At 39.2% G+C, this 12387-nt stretch overlaps 26 non-coding genes across 26 annotated transcripts; all 26 read left to right on the top strand.

The window, feature by feature from the left end:
- Positions 1-402: 402 nt before the first annotated feature.
- On the top strand, positions 403-475 carry trnaq-uug (transfer RNA glutamine (anticodon UUG)). Its single transcript has one exon. It is a non-coding gene; the product is annotated as a tRNA-Gln (tRNA).
- Positions 476-1270: 795 nt separating this feature from the next.
- On the top strand, positions 1271-1342 carry trnaq-cug (transfer RNA glutamine (anticodon CUG)). Its single transcript has one exon. It is a non-coding gene; the product is annotated as a tRNA-Gln (tRNA).
- Positions 1343-1934: 592 nt separating this feature from the next.
- On the top strand, positions 1935-2006 carry trnaq-uug (transfer RNA glutamine (anticodon UUG)). The gene has a single exon. It is a non-coding gene; the product is annotated as a tRNA-Gln (tRNA).
- A 115-nt stretch (positions 2007-2121) lies between these two features.
- On the top strand, positions 2122-2194 carry trnaq-cug (transfer RNA glutamine (anticodon CUG)). The gene has a single exon. It is a non-coding gene; the product is annotated as a tRNA-Gln (tRNA).
- Positions 2195-2788: 594 nt separating this feature from the next.
- trnaq-uug (transfer RNA glutamine (anticodon UUG)) lies at positions 2789-2860 on the top strand. Its single transcript has one exon. It is a non-coding gene; the product is annotated as a tRNA-Gln (tRNA).
- Positions 2861-2976: 116 nt separating this feature from the next.
- trnaq-cug (transfer RNA glutamine (anticodon CUG)) lies at positions 2977-3048 on the top strand. Its single transcript has one exon. It is a non-coding gene; the product is annotated as a tRNA-Gln (tRNA).
- Positions 3049-3640: 592 nt separating this feature from the next.
- On the top strand, positions 3641-3712 carry trnaq-uug (transfer RNA glutamine (anticodon UUG)). The gene has a single exon. It is a non-coding gene; the product is annotated as a tRNA-Gln (tRNA).
- A 115-nt stretch (positions 3713-3827) lies between these two features.
- Positions 3828-3899, top strand: trnaq-cug (transfer RNA glutamine (anticodon CUG)). The gene has a single exon. It is a non-coding gene; the product is annotated as a tRNA-Gln (tRNA).
- Positions 3900-4492: 593 nt separating this feature from the next.
- On the top strand, positions 4493-4563 carry trnaq-uug (transfer RNA glutamine (anticodon UUG)). Its single transcript has one exon. It is a non-coding gene; the product is annotated as a tRNA-Gln (tRNA).
- Positions 4564-4678: 115 nt separating this feature from the next.
- On the top strand, positions 4679-4750 carry trnaq-cug (transfer RNA glutamine (anticodon CUG)). Its single transcript has one exon. It is a non-coding gene; the product is annotated as a tRNA-Gln (tRNA).
- A 593-nt stretch (positions 4751-5343) lies between these two features.
- On the top strand, positions 5344-5415 carry trnaq-uug (transfer RNA glutamine (anticodon UUG)). Its single transcript has one exon. It is a non-coding gene; the product is annotated as a tRNA-Gln (tRNA).
- A 115-nt stretch (positions 5416-5530) lies between these two features.
- trnaq-cug (transfer RNA glutamine (anticodon CUG)) lies at positions 5531-5602 on the top strand. The gene has a single exon. It is a non-coding gene; the product is annotated as a tRNA-Gln (tRNA).
- A 592-nt stretch (positions 5603-6194) lies between these two features.
- Positions 6195-6266, top strand: trnaq-uug (transfer RNA glutamine (anticodon UUG)). Its single transcript has one exon. It is a non-coding gene; the product is annotated as a tRNA-Gln (tRNA).
- Positions 6267-6382: 116 nt separating this feature from the next.
- On the top strand, positions 6383-6454 carry trnaq-cug (transfer RNA glutamine (anticodon CUG)). Its single transcript has one exon. It is a non-coding gene; the product is annotated as a tRNA-Gln (tRNA).
- Positions 6455-7046: 592 nt separating this feature from the next.
- trnaq-uug (transfer RNA glutamine (anticodon UUG)) lies at positions 7047-7118 on the top strand. Its single transcript has one exon. It is a non-coding gene; the product is annotated as a tRNA-Gln (tRNA).
- A 115-nt stretch (positions 7119-7233) lies between these two features.
- Positions 7234-7305, top strand: trnaq-cug (transfer RNA glutamine (anticodon CUG)). The gene has a single exon. It is a non-coding gene; the product is annotated as a tRNA-Gln (tRNA).
- A 593-nt stretch (positions 7306-7898) lies between these two features.
- On the top strand, positions 7899-7969 carry trnaq-uug (transfer RNA glutamine (anticodon UUG)). Its single transcript has one exon. It is a non-coding gene; the product is annotated as a tRNA-Gln (tRNA).
- A 115-nt stretch (positions 7970-8084) lies between these two features.
- trnaq-cug (transfer RNA glutamine (anticodon CUG)) lies at positions 8085-8156 on the top strand. Its single transcript has one exon. It is a non-coding gene; the product is annotated as a tRNA-Gln (tRNA).
- Positions 8157-8748: 592 nt separating this feature from the next.
- trnaq-uug (transfer RNA glutamine (anticodon UUG)) lies at positions 8749-8820 on the top strand. Its single transcript has one exon. It is a non-coding gene; the product is annotated as a tRNA-Gln (tRNA).
- A 115-nt stretch (positions 8821-8935) lies between these two features.
- Positions 8936-9007, top strand: trnaq-cug (transfer RNA glutamine (anticodon CUG)). Its single transcript has one exon. It is a non-coding gene; the product is annotated as a tRNA-Gln (tRNA).
- Positions 9008-9598: 591 nt separating this feature from the next.
- Positions 9599-9670, top strand: trnaq-uug (transfer RNA glutamine (anticodon UUG)). Its single transcript has one exon. It is a non-coding gene; the product is annotated as a tRNA-Gln (tRNA).
- Positions 9671-9785: 115 nt separating this feature from the next.
- Positions 9786-9857, top strand: trnaq-cug (transfer RNA glutamine (anticodon CUG)). The gene has a single exon. It is a non-coding gene; the product is annotated as a tRNA-Gln (tRNA).
- Positions 9858-10451: 594 nt separating this feature from the next.
- On the top strand, positions 10452-10523 carry trnaq-uug (transfer RNA glutamine (anticodon UUG)). The gene has a single exon. It is a non-coding gene; the product is annotated as a tRNA-Gln (tRNA).
- Positions 10524-10638: 115 nt separating this feature from the next.
- Positions 10639-10710, top strand: trnaq-cug (transfer RNA glutamine (anticodon CUG)). Its single transcript has one exon. It is a non-coding gene; the product is annotated as a tRNA-Gln (tRNA).
- A 595-nt stretch (positions 10711-11305) lies between these two features.
- On the top strand, positions 11306-11377 carry trnaq-uug (transfer RNA glutamine (anticodon UUG)). The gene has a single exon. It is a non-coding gene; the product is annotated as a tRNA-Gln (tRNA).
- A 115-nt stretch (positions 11378-11492) lies between these two features.
- On the top strand, positions 11493-11564 carry trnaq-cug (transfer RNA glutamine (anticodon CUG)). Its single transcript has one exon. It is a non-coding gene; the product is annotated as a tRNA-Gln (tRNA).
- Positions 11565-12387: the final 823 nt, after the last annotated feature.

Here is a 12387-nt window from a genome sequence, read left to right as displayed (position 1 = left end):
GACAGTCTGCTGTTTCTAATTAAACGCAGAATGTTTTTTTTTTTCAATTTCCATGAGGATTTAGAATATGGTTCTATGGTGTAATGGTTAGCACTCTGGACTTTGAATCCAGTGATCCCAGTTTCAAGTTTCGGCCAGAACCTATTTATTTTTTTGCTGAATTATTAAAATGGCCAACCAATAATTGAGTATCTGCTGTTTATCACCAGGACTCTGAATCCACAATCCAGTTTAAATCTTGGACGATCCTTCCATGTCAATAAATTTGCCTCGTGGAACTAGAATATAGCTGTCCAAATATTGTTGTCAATTGCAAGTATTTTCAGCACGTGAAGGACTCTGACAGTCTGCTGTTTCTAATTCCGATTTTTTTTTTTCAATTTCCATGAGGATTTAGAATATGGTTCTATGGTGTAATGGTTAGCACTCTGGACTTTGAATCCAGTGATCCGAGTTCAAGTCTCGGTAGAAATCTTTTTTTTGTGCTGAATTATTCACATGGCCAACCAATAATCTCATTATCTGCTGTTTATCCGGTGTACAAATTACAGGAAAATTGGAACTCTACAATAATTGCTCTGTATAGGGTTCTATGGTGTAATGGTTAGCACTCAGGACTCTGAATCAAAGCATCTGAGTTCAAATCTTAGGACCTATCAATTTTACAGTGACACACTCTCACATCATCCGTGTCAAATTTAAAATTTCCTGTGTGTAAGAAACAAGTGGTGGGAGGAAGCACCAGTTGATCACGAATGGCTAACCAGAAAATGCATTATGAGATCTGTAGGTTTTTTAATTTTGGTGACCCATTGAAAATGTATTTAAAATCTGAACCCGTGTATTGAGTACAGGGTTCTATGCTGTAAAGGTTATCACTCAGGACTCTGAATCCTACAATCCGAGTTTAAATCTTGGACGATCCTTCCATGTCAATAAATTTGCCTCGTGGAACTAGAATATAGCTGTCCAAATATTGTTGTCAATTGCAAGTATTTTCAACACGTGAAGGAACGACAGTCTGCTGTTTCTAATTAAACGCAGAATTTTTTTTTTCAATTTCCATGAGGATTTAGAATATGGTTCTATGGTGTAATGGTTAGCACTCTGGACGTTAAATCCAGTGATCTGAGTTCAAGTCTCGGTAGAACCTTTCTATTTTTTTTGTGCTGAATTATTCACATGGCCAACCAATAATCTCATCATCTGCTGTTTATCCGGTGTACAAATGACAGGAAAATTGGAACTCTACAATAATTGCTCTGTATAGGGTTCTATGGTGTAATGGTTAGCACTCAGGACTCTGAATCCTGCGATCCGAGTTCAAATCTCGGTAGGACCTACCTGATTTTACAGTGACACACTCCTCCACTGTCAAATTTAAAATCGTCCTGTGTGTAAGAAACAAGTGGGTGGGAGTCGATAAGCACGCTTGTTCCTCACGAATGGCTAACCTACGGAAAATGCATACTATGAGATCCTGGTAGGTTTTTTAATTGAAAACTTGCAGCCCCACAAAGCACTGAAAATGTTTCATATTTTGTTCACACTCATCACATCATTCGTGTTGAAAATATGTGGATTTCCAAGTGGATACATGGTAGGGTAGCCCAGTTGATACCGTTTCTGGCCAGAAAATATTTGATCTGTTTTTCCGGTGACCCAAGGACAGTAAAATCTGAACCCGTCACAGAGTATTGAGTACAGGGTTCTATGCTGTAAAGGTTATCACTCAGGACTCTGAATCCTACAATCCGAGTTTAAATCTTGGACGATCCTTCCATGTCAATAAATTTGCCTCGTGGAACTAGAATATAGCTGTCCAAATATTGTTGTCAATTGCAAGTATTTTCAACACGTGAAGGAACGACAGTCTGCTGTTTCTAATTAAACGCAGAATTTTTTTTTTCAATTTCCATGAGGATTTAGAATATGGTTCTATGGTGTAATGGTTAGCACTCTGGACTTTGAATCCAGTGATCCGAGTTCAAGTCTCGGTAGAACCTATCTATTTTTTGTGCTGAATTATTCACATGGCCAACCAATAATCTCATTATCTGCTGTTTATCCGGTGTACAAATTACAGGAAAATTGGAACTCTACAATAATTGCTCTGTATAGGGTTCTATGGTGTAATGGTTAGCACTCAGGACTCTGAATCCTGCGATCCTGAGTTCAAATCTCGGTAGGACCTACCTCGATTTTACAGTGACACACTCCTCCACTGTCAAATTTAAAATCGTCCTGTGTGTAAGAAACAAGTGGGTGGGAGTCGATAAGCACGCTTGTTCCTCACGAATGGCTAACCTACGGAAAATGCATACTATGAGATCCTGGTAGGTTTTTTAATTGAAAACTTGCAGCCCCACAAAGCACTGAAAATGTTTCATATTTTGTTCACACTCATCACATCATTCGTGTTGAAAATATGTGGATTTCCAAGTGGATACATGGTAGGGTAGCCCAGTTGATACCGTTTCTGTCCAGAAAATATTTGATCTGTTTTTCCGGTGACCCAAGGACAGTAAAATCTGAACCCGTCACAGAGTATTGAGTACAGGGTTCTATGCTGTAAAGGTTATCACTCAGGACTCTGAATCCTACAATCCGAGTTTAAATCTTGGACGATCCTTCCATGTCAATAAATTTGCCTCGTGGAACTAGAATATAGCTGTCCAAATATTGTTGTCAATTGCAAGTATTTTCAACACGTGAAGGAACGACAGTCTGCTGTTTCTAATTAAACGCAGAATTTTTTTTTTTCAATTTCCATGAGGATTTAGAATATGGTTCTATGGTGTAATGGTTAGCACTCTGGACTTTGAATCCAGTGATCCGAGTTCAAGTCTCGGTAGAACCTTTCTATTTTTTTGTGCTGAATTATTCACATGGCCAACCAATAATCTCATCATCTGCTGTTTATCCGGTGTACAAATGACAGGAAAATTGGAACTCTACAATAATTGCTCTGTATAGGGTTCTATGGTGTAATGGTTAGCACTCAGGACTCTGAATCCTGCGATCCGAGTTCAAATCTCGGTAGGACCTACCTCGATTTTACAGTGACACACTCCTCCACTGTCAAATTTAAAATCGTCCTGTGTGTAAGAAACAAGTGGGTGGGAGTCGATAAGCACGCTTGTTCCTCACGAATGGCTAACCTACGGAAAATGCATACTATGAGATCCTGGTAGGTTTTTTAATTGAAAACTTGCAGCCCCACAAAGCACTGAAAATGTTTCATATTTTGTTCACACTCATCACATCATTCGTGTTGAAAATATGTGGATTTCCAAGTGGATACATGGTAGGGTAGCCCAGTTGATACCGTTTCTGTCCAGAAAATATTTGATCTGCTTTTTCGGTGACCCAAGGACAGTAAAATCTGAACCCGTCACAGAGTATTGAGTACAGGGTTCTATGCTGTAAAGGTTATCACTCAGGACTCTGAATCCTACAATCCGAGTTTAAATCTTGGACGATCCTTCCATGTCAATAAATTTGCCTCGTGGAACTAGAATATAGCTGTCCAAATATTGTTGTCAATTGCAAGTATTTTCAACACGTGAAGGAACGACAGTCTGCTGTTTCTAATTAAACGCAGAATTTTTTTTTCAATTTCCATGAGGATTTAGAATATGGTTCTATGGTGTAATGGTTAGCACTCTGGACTTTGAATCCAGTGATCCGAGTTCAAGTCTCGGTAGAACCTATCTATTTTTTGTGCTGAATTATTCACATGGCCAACCAATAATCTCATTATCTGCTGTTTATCCGGTGTACAAATTACAGGAAAATTGGAACTCTACAATAATTGCTCTGTATAGGGTTCTATGGTGTAATGGTTAGCACTCAGGACTCTGAATCCTGTGATCCGAGTTCAAATCTCGGTAGGACCTACCTCGATTTTACAGTGACACACTCCTCCACTGTCAAATTTAAAATCGTCCTGTGTGTAAGAAACAAGTGGGTGGGAGTCGATAAGCACGCTTGTTCCTCACGAATGGCTAATCTACGGAAAATGCATACTATGAGACCCTGGTAGCTTTGTTAATTGAAAAATTTGCAGCCCCACAAAGCACTGAAAATGTTTCATATTTTGTTCACACTCATCACATCATTCGTGCTGAAAATATGTGGATTTCCAAGTGGATACATGGTAGGGTAGCCCAGTTGATACCGTTTCTGTCCAGAAAATATTTGATCTCTTTTTCCGGTGACCCAAGGACAGTAAAATCTGAACCCGTCACAGAGTATTGAGTACAGGGTTCTATGCTGTAAAGGTTATCACTCAGGACTCTGAATCCTACAATCCGAGTTTAAATCTTGGACGATCCTTCCATGTCAATAAATTTGCCTCGTGGAACTAGAATATAGCTGTCCAAATATTGTTGTCAATTGCAAGTATTTTCAACACGTGAAGGAACGACAGTCTGCTGTTTCTAATTAAACGCAGAATTTTTTTTTCAATTTCCATGAGGATTTAGAATATGGTTCTATGGTGTAATGGTTAGCACTCTGGACTTTGAATCCAGTGATCGAGTTCAAGTCTCGGTAGAACCTATCTATTTTTTGTGCTGAATTATTCACATGGCCAACCAATAATCTCATTATCTGCTGTTTATCCGTTGTACAAATTACAGGAAAATTGGAACTCTACACTAATTGCTCTCTATAGGGTTCTATGGTGTAATGGTTAGCACTCAGGACTCTGAATCCTGCGATCCGAGTTCAAATCTCGGTAGGACCTACCTTGATTTTACAGTGACACACTCCTCCACTGTCAAATTTAAAATCGTCCTGTGTGTAAGAAACAAGTGGGTGGGAGTCGATAAGCACGCTTGTTCCTCACGAATGGCTAACCTACGGAAAATGCATACTATGAGATCCTGGTAGGTTTTTAATTGAAAACTTGCAGCACCACAAAGCACTGAAAATGTTTCATATTTTGTTCACACTCATCACATCATTCGTGTTGAAAATATGTGGATTTCCAAGTGGATACATGGTAGGGTAGCCCAGTTGATACCGTTTCTGTCCAGAAAATATTTGATCTGCTTTTTCGGTGACCCAAGGACAGTAAAATCTGAACCCGTCACAGAGTATTGAGTACAGGGTTCTATGCTGTAAAGGTTATCACTCAGGACTCTGAATCCTACAATCCGAGTTTAAATCTTGGACGATCCTTCCATGTCAATAAATTTGCCTCGTGGAACTAGAATATAGCTGTCCAAATATTGTTGTCAATTGCAAGTATTTTCAACACGTGAAGGAACGACAGTCTGCTGTTTCTAATTAAACGCAGAATTTTTTTTTTTCAATTTCCATGAGGATTTAGAATATGGTTCTATGGTGTAATGGTTAGCACTCTGGACTTTGAATCCAGTGATCCGAGTTCAAGTCTCGGTAGAACCTATCTATTTTTTGTGCTGAATTATTCACATGGCCAACCAATAATCTCATTATCTGCTGTTTATCCGGTGTACAAATTACAGGAAAATTGGAACTCTACAATAATTGCTCTGTATAGGGTTCTATGGTGTAATGGTTAGCACTCAGGACTCTGAATCCTGCGATCCGAGTTCAAATCTCGGTAGGACCTACCTTCGATTTTACAGTGACACACTCCTCCACTGTCAAATTTAAAATCGTCATGTGTGTAAGAAACAAGTGGGTGGGAGTCGATAAGCACGCTTGTTCCTCACGAATGGCTAACCTACGGAAAATGCATACTATGAGATCCTGGTATGTTTTTTAATTGAAAACTTGCAGCCCCACAAAGCACTGAAAATGTTTCATATTTTGTTCACACTCATCACATCATTCGTGTTGAAAATATGTGGATTTCCAAGTGGATACATGGTAGGGTAGCCCAGTTGATACCGTTTCTGTCCAGAAAATATTTGATCTGTTTTTCGGTGACCCAAGGACAGTAAAATCTGAACCCGTCACAGAGTATTGAGTACAGGGTTCTATGCTGTAAAGGTTATCACTCAGGACTCTGAATCCTACAATCCGAGTTTAAATCTTGGACGATCCTACCATGTCAATAAATTTGCCTCGTGGAACTAGAATATAGCTGTCCAAATATTGTTTTCAATTGAAAGTATTTTCAACACGTGAAGGAACGACAGTCTGCTGTTTCTAATTAAACGCAGATTTTTTTTTTCAATTTCCATGAGGATTTAGAATATGGTTCTATGGTGTAATGGTTAGCACTCTGGACTTTGAATCCAGTGATCCGAGTTCAAGTCTCGGTAGAACCTATCTATTTTTTTGTGCTGAATTATTCACATGGCCAACCAATAATCTCATCATCTGCTGTTTATACGGTGTACAAATTACAGGAAAATTGGAACTCTACAATAATTGCTCTGTATATGGTTCTATGGTGTAATGGTTAGCACTCAGGACTCTGAATCCTGTGATCCGAGTTCAAATCTCGGTAGGACCTACCTTCATTTTGCAGTGACACACTCCTCCCCTGTCAAATTTAAAATCGTCATGTGTGTAAGAAACAAGTGTGTGGGAGTCGATAAGCACGCTTGTTCCTCACGAATGGCTAACCTACGGAAAATGCATACTATGAGATCCTGGTAGGTTTTTTAATTGAAAACTTGCAGCCCCACAAAGCACTGAAAATGTTTCATATTTTGTTCACACTCATCACATCATTCGTGTTGAAAATATGTGGATTTCCAAGTGGATACATGGTAGGGTAGCCCAGTTGATACCGTTTCTGTCCAGAAAATATTTGATCTGTTTTTCCGGTGACCCAAGGACAGTAAAATCTGAACCCGTCACAGAGTATTGAGTACAGGGTTCTATGCTGTAAAGGTTATCACTCAGGACTCTGAATCCTACAATCCGAGTTTAAATCTTGGACGATCCTTCATTGTCAATAAATTTGCCTCTTGGAACTAGAATATAGCCGTCCAAATATTGTTATCAATTGAAAGTATTTTCAACACGTGAAGGAACGACAGTCTGCTGTTTCTAATTAAACGCAGAATTTTTTTTTCAATTTCCATGAGGATTTAGAATATGGTTCTATGGTGTAATGGTTAGCACTCTGGACTTTGAATCCAGTGATCCGAGTTCAAGTCTCGGTAGAACCTATCTATTTTTTGTGCTGAATTATTCACATGGCCAACCAGTAATCTCATTATCTGCTGTTTATCCGGTGTACAAATTACAGGAAAATTGGAACTCTACAATAATTGCTCTGTATAGGGTTCTATGGTGTAATGGTTAGCACTCAGGACTCTGAATCCTGCGATCCGAGTTCAAATCTCGGTAGGACCTACCTTGATTTTGCAGTGACATACTCCTCCACTGTCAAATTTAAAATTGTCCTGTGTGTAAGAAACAAGTGGGTGGGAGTCGATAAGCACGCTTGTTCCTCACGAATGGCTAACCTACGGAAAATGCATACTATGAGATCCTGGTATGTTTTTTAATTGAAAACTTGCAGCCCCACAAAGCACTGAAAATGTTTCATATTTTGTTCACACTCATCACATCATTCGTGTTGAAAATATGTGGATTTCCAAGTGGATACATGGTAGGGTAGCCCAGTTGATACCGTTTCTGTCCAGAAAATATTTGATCTGCTTTTTCGGTGACCCAAGGACAGTAAAATCTGAACCCGTCACAGAGTATTGAGTACAGGGTTCTATGCTGTAAAGGTTATCACTCAGGACTCTGAATCCTACAATCCGAGTTTAAATCTTGGACGATCCTTCCATGTCAATAAATTTGCCTCGTGGAACTAGAATATAGCTGTCCAAATATTGTTGTCAATTGCAAGTATTTTCAACACGTGAAGGAACGACAGTCTGCTGTTTCTAATTAAACGCAGAATTTTTTTTTTCAATTTCCATGAGGATTTAGAATATGGTTCTATGGTGTAATGGTTAGCACTCTGGACTTTGAATCCAGTGATCGAGTTCAAGTCTCGGTAGAACCTATCTATTTTTTGTGCTGAATTATTCACATGGCCAACCAATAATCTCATTATCTGCTGTTTATCCGGTGTACAAATTACAGGAAAATTGGAACTCTACAATAATTGCTCTGTATAGGGTTCTATGGTGTAATGGTTAGCACTCAGGACTCTGAATCCTGCGATCCGAGTTCAAATCTCGGTAGGACCTACCTCGATTTTACAGTGACATACTCCTCCACTGTCAAATTTAAAATGTCCTGTGTGTAAGAAACAAGTGGGTGGGAGTCGATAAGCACGCTTGTTCCTCACGAATGGCTAACCTACGGAAAATGCATACTATGAGATCCTGGTAGGTTTTTTAATTGAAAACTTGCAGCCCCACAAAGCACTGAAAATGTTTCATATTTTGTTCACACTCATCACATCATTCGTGTTGAAAATATGTGGATTTCCAAGTGGATACATGGTAGGGTAGCCCAGTTGATACCGTTTCTGTCCAGAAAATATTTGATCTGCTTTTTCGGTGACCCAAGGACAGTAAAATCTGAACCCGTCACAGAGTATTGAGTACAGGGTTCTATGCTGTAAAGGTTATCACTCAGGACTCTGAATCCTACAATCCGAGTTTAAATCTTGGACGATCCTTCCATGTCAATAAATTTGCCTCGTGGAACTAGAATATAGCTGTCCAAATATTGTTGTCAATTGCAAGTATTTTCAACACGTGAAGGAACGACAGTCTGCTGTTTCTAATTAAACGCAGAATTTTTTTTTTCAATTTCCATGAGGATTTAGAATATGGTTCTATGGTGTAATGGTTAGCACTCTGGACTTTGAATCCAGTGATCCGAGTTCAAGTCTCGGTAGAACCTATCTATTTTTTGTGCTGAATTATTCACATGGCCAACCAATAATCTCATTATCTGCTGTTTATCCGGTGTACAAATTACAGGAAAATTGGAACTCTACAATAATTGCTCTGTATAGGGTTCTATGGTGTAATGGTTAGCACTCAGGACTCTGAATCCTGCGATCCGAGTTCAAATCTCGGTAGGACCTACCTCGATTTTACAGTGACATACTCCTCCACTGTCAAATTTAAAATCGTCCTGTGTGTAAGAAACAAGTGGGTGGGAGTCGATAAGCACGCTTGTTCCTCACGAATGGCTAACCTACGGAAAATGCATACTATGAGATCCTGGTAGGTTTTTTAATTGAAAACTTGCAGCCCCACAAAGCACTGAAAATGTTTCATATTTTGTTCACACTCATCACATCATTCGTGTTGAAAATATGTGGATTTCCAAGTGGATACATGGTAGGGTAGCCCAGTTGATACCGTTTCTGTCCAGAAAATATTTGATCTGTTTTTCGGTGACCCAAGGACAGTAAAATCTGAACCCGTCACAGAGTATTGAGTACAGGGTTCTATGCTGTAAAGGTTATCACTCAGGACTCTGAATCCTACAATCCGAGTTTAAATCTTGGACGATCCTTCCATGTCAATAAATTTGCCTCGTGGAACTAGAATATAGCTGTCCAAATATTGTTGTCAATTGCAAGTATTTTCAACACGTGAAGGAACGACAGTCTGCTGTTTCTAATTAAACGCAGAATTTTTTTTTCAATTTCCATGAGGATTTAGAATATGGTTCTATGGTGTAATGGTTAGCACTCTGGACTTTGAATCCAGTGATCCGAGTTCAAGTCTCGGTAGAACCTATCTATTTTTTGTGCTGAATTATTCACATGGCCAACCAATAATCTCATTATCTGCTGTTTATCCGGTGTACAAATTACAGGAAAATTGGAACTCTACAATAATTGCTCTGTATAGGGTTCTATGGTGTAATGGTTAGCACTCAGGACTCTGAATCCTGCGATCTGAGTTCAAATCTCGGTAGGACCTACCTTGATTTTACAGTGACACACTCCTCCCCTGTCAAATTTAAAATCGTCATGTGTGTAAGAATACAAGTGTGTGGGAGTCGATAAGCACGCTTGTTCCTCACGAATGGCTAACCTACGGAAAATGCATACTATGAGATCCTGGTAGGTTTTTTAATTGAAAACTTGCAGCCCCACAAAGCACTGAAAATGTTTCATATTTTGTTCACACTCATCACATCATTCGTGTTGAAAATATGTGGATTTCCAAGTGGATACATGGTAGGGTAGCCCAGTTGATACCGTTTCTGGCCAGAAAATATTTGATCTGTTTTTCCGGTGACCCAAGGACAGTAAAATCTGAACCCGTCACAGAGTATTGAGTACAGGGTTCTATGCTGTAAAGGTTATCACTCAGGACTCTGAATCCTACAATCCGAGTTTAAATCTTGGACGATCCTTCCATGTCAATAAATTTGCCTCGTGGAACTAGAATATAGCTGTCCAAATATTGTTGTCAATTGCAAGTATTTTCAACACGTGAAGGAACGACAGTCTGCTGTTTCTAATTAAACGCAGAATTTTTTTTTTCAATTTCCATGAGGATTTAGAATATGGTTCTATGGTGTAATGGTTAGCACTCTGGACTTTGAATCCAGTGATCCGAGTTCAAGTCTCGGTAGAACCTATCTATTTTTTGTGCTGAATTATTCACATGGCCAACCAATAATGTCATTATCTGCTGTCTATCCGGTGTACAAATTACAGGAAAATTGGAACTCTACAATAATTGCTCTGTATAGGGTTCTATGGTGTAATGGTTAGCACTCAGGACTCTGGATCCTGCGATCCGAGTTCAAATCTCGGTAGGACCTACCTCAAATTTAAAGTGACATACTCCTCCACTGTCAAATTTAAAATCGTCCTGTGTGTAAGAAACAAGTGGGTGGGAGTCGATAAGCACGCTTGTTCCTCACCAATGGCTAACCTACGGAAAATGCATACTATGAGATCCTGGTAGGTTTTTCAATTGAAAACTTGCAGCCCCACAAAGCACTGAAAATGTTTCATATTTTGTTCACACTCATCACATCATTCGTGTTGAAAATATGTGGATTTCCAAGTGGATACATGGTAGGGTAGCCCAGTTGATACCGTTTCTGTCCAGAAAATATTTGATCTGCTTTTTCGGTGACCCAAGGACAGTAAAATCTGAACCCGTCACAGAGTATTGAGTACAGGGTTCTATGCTGTAAAGGTTATCACTCAGGACTCTGAATCCTACAATCCGAGTTTAAATCTTGGACGATCCTTCCATGTCAATAAATTTGCCTCGTGGAACTAGAATATAGCTGTCCAAATATTGTTGTCAATTGCAAGTATTTTCAACATGTGAAGGAACGAATGTCTGCTGTTTCTAATTAAACGCAGAATTTTTTTTTTTTCAATTTCCATGAGGATTTAGAATATGGTTCTATGGTGTAATGGTTAGCACTCTGGACTTTGAATCCAGTGATCCGAGTTAAAGTCTCGGTAGAACCTATCTATTTTTTGTGCTGAATTATTCACATGGCCAACCAATAATCCCATTATCTGCTGTCTATCCGGTGTACAAATTACAGGAAAATTTGAACTCTACAATAATTGCTCTGTATAGGGTTCTATGGTGTAATGGTTAGCACTCAGGACTCTGAATCCTGCGATCTGAGTTCAAATCTCGGTAGGACCTACCTCGATTTTACAGTGACATACTCCTCCACTGTCAAATTTAAAATTGTCCTGTGTGTAAGAAACAAGTGGGTGGGAGTCGATAAGCACGCTTGTTCCTCACCAATGGCTAACCAATCGGAAAATGCATACTATGAGATCCTGGTAGGTTTTTTAATTCAAAACTTGCAGCCCCACAAAGCACTGAAAATGTTTCATATTTTGTTCACACTCATCACATCATTCGTGTTGAAAATATGTGGATTTCCAAGTGGATACATGGTAGGGTAGCCCAGTTGATACCGTTTCTGTCCAGAAAATATTTGTAATGGTTTTCATGGTGACCCAAGGACAGTAAAATCTGAACCCGTCACAGAGTATTGAGTACAGGGTTCTATGTTGTAAAGGTTATCACTCAGGACTCTGAATCTACAATCCGAGTTTAAATCTTGGAATGTATCCTTCCATGTCAATAAATTTGCCTTGCTGAACTAGAATATAGCTGTCCAAATATTGTTGTCAATTGCAAGTATTTTCAACACGTGAAGGAACGACAGTCTGCTGTTTCTAATTAAACGCATAATTTTTTTTTCAATTTCCATGAGATTTAGAAATGGTTCTATGGTGTAAGTTAGCACTCTGGACTTTGAATCGCAGGATCCGAGTTCAAGTCTCGTTAGAACCTATCTTTTTTTGTGCTGAATTATTCACATGGCCAACCAATAATCGAGTCACATAAGTGGGTTTAAGGAGTCATTAGAGTAATTTTTGCGCGTGCAGATGCTATAATGAGGATGGTGTAGATAGGGTAATCTAATGTGGTGTAATGGTTAGCACTCAGGACT

Source organism: Oncorhynchus masou, unplaced genomic scaffold (genome assembly GCF_036934945.1).
Source record: "Oncorhynchus masou masou isolate Uvic2021 unplaced genomic scaffold, UVic_Omas_1.1 unplaced_scaffold_488, whole genome shotgun sequence".
Lineage (NCBI taxonomy): Eukaryota > Metazoa > Chordata > Actinopteri > Salmoniformes > Salmonidae > Oncorhynchus > Oncorhynchus masou.
This window is presented reverse-complemented; position numbering and strand designations above follow the sequence as displayed.